The 8,528-nt window shown below is 35.4% G+C and overlaps 1 pseudogene; it reads left to right on the top strand.

Annotated features, from left to right (window-relative positions):
• The first annotated feature begins 3,848 nt into the window (after positions 1-3,848).
• On the top strand, positions 3,849-7,859 carry LOC141819140 (uncharacterized; annotated as a pseudogene).
• The last annotated feature ends 669 nt before the right edge of the window (positions 7,860-8,528 follow it).

Genomic DNA, 8,528 nt, shown 5'->3' on the forward strand with positions numbered 1-8,528 from the left:
ACTAAAGTACAGGGAATATGAGATTCATCATGAGGTACTGGTAGGATGAGGGTAGTGAAATTAGGCATGTTTTGATTATTAAAATAGTTGAAAATAGTGTATCACTTAATTGGTACCATCTAGCAATCGATTGATACATTGCAAACTTGAAGGGGGTTTTGTGATTAAAGGGTTGGGTCAAATCCTAAAATCTAGGTTCATTGAATCGATTGCTGAACCCAACGATCTGGGAAAGGGTTTACACAACAATTGATTATTATTCCATAGCAATCTCTTGTTGAGCTTGTAAACACAGAATAAGGGGCTGACATAGTAACCATAATAATCGATTAACAGTAATGACACAATCGATTATTCAACCCATTTTGGCAAACAAAATACTCCTAATTCAACTAATCCAATTCAACTGAATAGTATCAAATAGAATGCTTCCAATTCAATTGAAGAGCATTACGACTACTATGTTCTAACAATCGACTAGTAGTTCATTTTAAGCAACAAAATGCTCCCAACACAATTGGTCAGTTCGACTAGTAGCTAACAGTCGATTGAGATTTTTTTTACAATTGACTGCTATTCAAAAATCAAGATAATATCAATTGCTGATCAAAAGTTAGTGATCATTCAATGACTGAGTCAACGGTCAAACCTTTATAGTAATCAGTTGTTGTGTGAGAGCCATCAATTAGTGTCCTCAAAAAGGTACAGAAACCAACCCAATTAAAGAATGTTTAAAAGGGGGGGTTCAGCTTGTGTTTGGAAAACACTCTTGACTGTGTTTCTCCTATTTATCTCAAGTAGTCAATCATTTAACTCTCAGCATTATCAAATGAAAAGAAGAGGTCTTGTGCTTAACATCTTCATTTCTTATCTCTTCATTTTCACTACTTCTTGTAATCATTGTAATATTGCTATAAGAGGTTTCTCCACCTTTGGATTTGGTTCGAGAAGTAGAAAATTTATTAGATAGCCTTAGACGTAATAGTTATGGGGTTGTGAACCAAGTAAATCAATTGTGTTAGCATTGTTTGTGCTTGTTAATGCATATCAAAGTCTTCAACTATGCAAATCAAAGTCAATGAGAATTCAAACTATTCACCCCTTTTAACTTGCACAGGTCCTAATAGTTATTTCATTCCTGCATTGATGAATAAGGCTTTAATTTGTTTTTTTTTGTCATTTTTTACTTAACTCAATAATCTGCAACTTTATGTCAAACTTGTGGCAATAACTACACTTGATATAACAATTTTCTTGTAATTTGTTTGCTTATGCCAAAAATTTATAGTTTTATGTCTCAATTTATGACAATAACTACACTCAATATAACCATGACCTCAGCCTCTTTGATAACCACCATCTCCTCTTCGTCTATGAAATTTAAAGCTTTGATTTTCATTTCTATCATTTTGATGGTATTGTTGATTATTTCGTCCTCTTCTGTGAGAGCTAAAACCACCATGCCCTCTGAAATTTTACCCCTGTCATGATAGGATGATAGGATGAATCATGACTACTAATAGAAACTTAGGATTTGAGAGCTTGATCAAGTTGTTATGATGGGGAAATAATAAATTAATCTTCACTTCATGAGCTTTTAGAACTCCTTGTAGATTTGTCAAAAGTCATGCTCTTCATATCTCTTATTTGCTCAATAAAAGTAACAAATTAAAATTATTGTTTAGGAAGAGAAGGAAGTACATTTTATACAATCCTCAAATCATCCCATGTTTTTACCATTCAAAAGTCATTTGATATACAATCCTCAAATCATCCAATGTTTTTTGTCCTCGGGGCCATGTGCCGCGTAGGATATCCAGGTTGTCACCCAGACACCCATAGTTCGATCCCCAACTACGACGTATTTGCAGAAATTTTCTTCCAAATGGGGATCGCAATCAAAGGATGCTGGGCATCTGGGTTTGGCCGCTGCATGCGCTTCCCGATTTACCCTTGTGGCCGGTGGGAAACTTCCGTGGGACCGGACCGGTCATCCTCAGGGATTGAGTCAATGCGACTAACTAGGATTAATAACAACACTATCATTTTTTTCATCTTTAGTTTGTCAAACTTTAATCTAAAAATTTAAAACTAAACATTCCTCACTTGTTCATCACCTTTTAAGCTTTTTTTAGAATTTTCCAAACTTACTTTGATATATTTACTTTATAGATTTTCATACACCACTTTGTTTATTATGAGATTTGATTTGATTAAGAACATTGTTGTTCATACACCGCTATCATTTTTCTTGAAAATAAAACTTCGATACTAATTGAAGAGAATGAAACTTCGATACTAATTAAAGAGAATGAACTTCACTACTAGACATATGACTTATGACGACACTTTCTTAATGATATTTAATTTAAAATATCATTATAAATAATTTTTAATAACACTTATTAAAAGGATTATTGTTTTAAATAAAATATCATGTTAGATCATTTATCATGACAAACTTTACGAATGTCACTATATCTTATAACAACTTAATTAATAACCTAATTCCCCTCCCCTTGTTTTTTTTACTATGCCGATTCTTTAACCCTCTACCTCCGCGTGATCTCCCCTCATCCCTTACGCTTGGTGAAGCCATCGCGCGATCTTTGCTCATCCTTTGTGCTCGACGAAGCCATCTCTAACACTCTACCACTGCGCAATCTCTGCTCATCCCTCACATTCACCACTCCCCTCACTCGTGCTCACTCACGCATCCTCGACGCCTTCCCATCTCTGATCGGTTGACGGCTTCACATCTTTGGCAGGCTGACACCTTCCAATCTCGAGCAGTCAAAGCTCCATCAACCTCCATCGCATCCCCTTTTCTTCCTTCCCCTGCAGCACAACCTCCACTGCGATTCCTTTAGGCTTAAGGTAAAATTTTGAACCCTTAAATTAACCAAGTCATTCTGATGGTATCTACTCCATGCATCTTTTGGATTTTTGATTAGTTGTGTTGCTGCTAATTTCTTAATTTAATTTTTTTAATGTTTGTTTCCAAGTGTGAATAGTTGATCATTATCAATTTTTGTAGTTTCATTATGGAAATTGCAAAGAAATTGTTGTAGTTTCAATTGTTGCCCAACATTCTTAAGCCTCATGATACGTCTGTAGTTATACCTGATTATAGGTTAATTATGATTGAGAACATTTAATCAGGAATTTAATAATTGAATCCGGCTGTGTAAGTGTTGATGTAATGGTTTTTGGGTTTAGTTTCGAGTAAGGCTGAAGGCTAAATAGGCTAGTTGAGGGTTAGTTTAGGTGGTTTCGCTTAAGTCTTTCAAGACATTCTTTTGGTTCACCAAGAATGTAGCTTCATCTTGGGGTTCACACACCCCCTTCTCTACCACTTCCTCTTTATCATGAGATCTGTAAAACCTTCATTTGGATGTTTCAATTATGTAGTTGTTGGTGAGATGTTGGATATGAAATGACATGTTGGCGGCCAAAATAACTAGGCCTTGATATTAAATTCATAGGAATTTGGAAGAGATCTAAATGGGAGACAAGAGGAACAAGAGATATAGAGAGGATAGTAGAAAATTGCATTCTTCTTCTTATACCATTTACCCAACTAAAATAGCTCTCATATATAAAGTGGTTTTCCATGACAAAACACAAGTGTCTAATAGATTGTCCTACATTTCTCAAAGAAATTTGAGGTCGACCTAGCACATTACCATGTATTAAAATTCTATGTGATGATATGAGGCATCCTATAGGAACAAAAAATAAATAAATTTACTGATTTCTTAGGTTCTTTGGCAAGGAATGGAAAGTATTACCCAATTGTGTAGAAGATTGGCATAAAATGCCAATGGACAAAAAGAAAGACATGCTAAATGTTAGAAAGGTAATTGAATTACTTTTGTAAAATTTTAGTTAAGACTTTTAATTTATGCAATGATAATTTATCTATATATTATTTACAAGAAAAGTATGACCTTCCTCGAGGAACAAAAAATTAGACACTATGCTCAATAGCAAAAAAAATGAAGAAATTAGAAGTCTGAACTAAAAAGAAATTACTACGATCCTAAGTTGTCAATTCAAATTCTTTTACAACAAAGAAATGAAAGAGCTCATGCAGAATAATATATGAGACTAGTTATTTTTTGGAATATAGAAAAATCAAAGGTATGTAATACTTTATTTATTTAGAATATATAATTTGATTCAAATGTTAGTATACTTTTATTTTATGTATTACATGTAATTTAATATATTAAGAAAGAAGTGAAAAAAATAAAGATGCTAAAAGGTAAAAGATAATGAATCCGACCACCGGAAGGACATCTTTTGCTCAAGTGCAACAAAAATTGGTAATTCTTCTCATTCATATTATAATTTTATGTGCATTTAAATGTAGAAATTAGTAACCAAATATATTTTCAGGCAAAATAAAATGGGCATCCTCCAACATGAGTTGAATTATTTCATGTTTGTTTTACTCATGCCGATGGAAGTCCCTCAAGCAATGTTATAGAAGAAAATTTGATAAACTATTTTATACTCTTTAATTATATTAATTTAAAGTATTTTTAAATTATCATTACATATTAAATAAATATTAACATGTCATATATCGATAAAGGCTGCAAATAAAGAACTAGTAAATCAACTTCCTAAAGATTATAATGATCAAGTGAGTCAAAATAATATATTTGCTCAAATCATTGGATTGAATAGACCTGGTCGAGTACATATGCATGGTGATGGTGTTAGCCCATCTGATTTATGGAGAGTAGTTCTTAGCTGTGGCACATGCAATCAACTAGTAATGGAACAACAGGCAAAATTAGAAAAGATGAATGAGCAAATTTAAAAGCAAAGCCAACATATTGCAATGTTGAAAACTAAGATTTATGATCAATCAAACCAAAATCCTCTATCAAATTGCAATACTAGTCAATATACTTCTTCAAGTAGTAATCCACAAGGTTCTATTCCACCTTATCCAACTTTATAGGTAAGATGGCGTTTAATTTCTTTTTTATTTTATATTCCACACATCTTTAAATTTTTATTCTATTTTGCATTTTCATGTAGATTGGTTGTCATATCTTGATTAAAAGTTTATTTGATTTGATAAAATTTGTGACAAAAGGAGTGCTCCTAAGCATGGATCCAAATACTATAGTAGAGAGAAAAAAAACTAGGGTCAAATTGGTATACTTTTGCATTAGTATTGCATTTGTACTTTTGTCATAATGTGATGAATTGTGATGATGTAGTGAATGAATTGGATGTTTTGATGTAAATTTTTTCTGTTCTATATAGTAGTTGAATTGTGATGATGTGTAAATTTTTTTTATTATATGTAGTGGCTTAATTGTAATGATGTGTAATATCTTATATTCTATGTAGTGAGTGAATTAAGATTATATATTCTGATTAAATATTAATGATAATATTTAATATCTTTATAAGTTATTATTCTTGATATTTAATAGTGTCATTATAGATTAGTTAAGGTGACATTCTATAATAACCTTATAAAATATTTAAATTTATCTTTATTATGATAATAATAAGACATACATAAATATTGTTAAAATATTTTTTTGATATTTTCTATTGTCAGTATATTGCAAGAATTAAAACACTTTTGAAGTTAGCATAGATATTTTATAATGACATTATACAAATGTCAAGAATACTAGAGAATCTAAGACGATACATATTTCAATGCATTATTTGATATTGTGATCATAGCTTTATTGTCACTAAAGGTATATTATAAGGGCATTTATGTGTCCTTAAAAACCTTATTTCTAATAGTGCTCATAATATTTAGGAATGGTAGGGGAATATAAAGGATTGAAAGAGGAATATAACTAAAAAATAAATATAACTTTTTTGTATCATTAAGTTTTTCATGCTACAATTGACTTATATAGTCGTCACAAAAGAAGTCCAAAAGTAATTTAGTTTTTCCTATATTAATTATACTATTATATTTTTCTAGACAAATACAGATAATAGAAATTAAATTTTAATTTAGTATGATAATTTAATTAATCATTACATAATTCAATTAAATTTTATTTAGATTTTTAAAAATGTAATTTGGTTCAGTGTTCCAACACTGTTATGGCCATTTGTGATAGTGTAAAATTCACTATTAATTAAGTTATATATATCGAATGCTTAAAACAAATATTTTGGTAACTTACGACATTTAACAGCCGCTAATTGAAATGAGATATTTGTCTGGACCATTAGTAACTCTCATAATGGTAATTACCTTACAACACTTAACTGATGAATTTTATTTAGAATGCCAGCCATTCATATGATCGGGTAAAGGGCATAGCTGAGTTGGTTACGACGCAGCAAATTTGCAGAAGAGAGTAAGGGGTCGAATTCTGGCGAAACTAGGCAATATCTGACTGCGTCGTGGCCAATTGCAGTTTCTCGATTTACTTCTTCACAGATGGTCGTGGAGTCGACCGTGTGGGGCCGTTAAGGTGACAAATTCTACCTTTTTACAGAAAAGGGTAAAGTTATCTCGCAGCGCAGGGGCCGATCTACCGAGTTTGGCGTTGCCCACTTAATTCCTCAAAGAAATGAGGCAATGGCACGGGTCCCCGCAGCTGTATTATTTATCTTTACGTGATGGCCCAATAACACAGACGAGCTTTAACTATTCAATCAATGTATAATATTGGATGGTCCCCAATGGAATTAGGGAATTAATATTGTTGATTCTGAAATTGTAGCAGATCATGCGGAGCTAGCTAGCTAGCTAGCCACCTACCTACACTGCATGCCCCTGTTCAATCTAAACATTTGATAGATGGTCATGAAAATCATGGTTACTTTTGGATTCGGAACCTTCACGCCAGATGAGAAAGAAAGAGAAGGAGAGAGAGTATGTAAATTAAAGTTAAAGGAAGGAGGAGAGGAGGAGGAGGAGGAGGAGGAGGGCTGGTGCGTGCATGCACGCACTGCAGACGCAGTTTGTGTTTGTGTTTGTGTGTGCAGGCTTTAGTGTAAATGGAGAAAGGCAGGCGAGGTCACAGTGAAAAAAGTTGCAGCACGAGCAAAGAAAGGGATGCTCGATTGGAGGCTGCGCGAGCTGCTCGATTAGTTTTGGTTTGGGCCTTGCTTGCCTTTGGGTGCAGGTGTGCCTGAGTCAGGTGGGGGGTGCATGGACGGGAGGTTTTTGGTCGGATCATGCAAGTCCTGGCTAGATCGTTTTGCAACGACGTGCGTGCGTGCGTGCGTGCGTGTCTGTATGTATGATGCATGGAGAAGAGAATGTGTGAAGTAGGGGGATTCAAATATAGAAAACGGAGGAGGTGGGGAGAAAAGAATTTGGAAAAGGACAAAGGTGGCAATAAAGAGAGAGAGAGGTCTGATTTTTTCTGCAGCTGTCTGCTCTTTTGTTAGAGAAGGTGGCGGTGTGAGGTCAAATCATAAAAAGTGAAAAGCTTTTGTTTTGTTTTGGATTCAGGTACAATTACTACTTTTTCATAAATATATTACATTGATTTTCAGTTCCTCTCTTACAAACTGCAAGAAGAGGTTCAAAAGACAAAGTCATGCAGCACTAACCCCCCTAAGGAGGCGGAGGCGGAGCCGGAGCCGGAGGCTGAGACGGAGGCGAACGGAGGGGACTACGACCAGCTCTACAGTGATGGTACCACACCGTGCCACCTCCTCGTTTGCTAATCAGAATAAATAAAGGCGACTGCTACTGCTGCTTCTGCTGCAGCTGCAGCTGCTAATGCTGCTCTACATCTGATCTGAGCTGTTGACCAGGAGTCAGCAGAGTGAATCCAGGAACTGGGAAAGATGGCTACGACCATCACCCTCTCGCCTTTCTCTCTCTTGCTGTTCTTTCTTAAGTTTCCTATCCCAATTAATTACTGCATGCGAAAACGACAGTGCAGGCTGGGAGAGTGAGCTAAGAGTGCTCATGCAAACGTCCCTTTCTCGCACCCCTCCATCCCCCACCTCTGCCGCTCTCTCTCCCCTGCTCCTCTCCCTTCCCTCTCTCTCATTGGAAATGGCGACCTCTCGACTCGTACGCTCTCCTTATTTTTCTACGTTGGAAGTGGAGAGAGAGAGAGAGAGAGAGAGAGGGGAGTGCATGGGATCTCAGTTACTTAGCATGAACCGAGAATTCTCCTCATGCAGCTTTGGCTGTCTGAGGAAAACGACGTACGTCTACGTCGTCGTCGTCGAGATATGTAGTCCTTCCCTACCCAAATCATCTGCCTTTCCCTTTGTGCTAGCTATTGCTTTTCAGATACAAAACATGCATGCCATTTACTAACTAAACCGGTAAGCAGGTGCGTGCCGCCGGATGCATGCTAAATCACAGCACCGACCTGAAAATTTTGCATGCTAGCTAGCTGCAACTAATGAACTGATCAGGATGTTACTGTCTAAACAAGGCGACCGTCAAAAGTTTTCTAATTGTAACAAAATATTAGGTTTCATGCGTCAGGATGGAAATTGAGATCCATGCCATCAGTCTCGGGATATGTTATCTGCCAGATGCCATTAGCCAA

This window comes from Curcuma longa, unplaced genomic scaffold, assembly GCF_044706935.1.
Source record: "Curcuma longa cultivar G26 ecotype Majalengka, Jawa Barat unplaced genomic scaffold, ITB_CL_G26_1.1 contig_27904, whole genome shotgun sequence".
NCBI classification, from domain to species: domain Eukaryota; kingdom Viridiplantae; phylum Streptophyta; class Magnoliopsida; order Zingiberales; family Zingiberaceae; genus Curcuma; species Curcuma longa.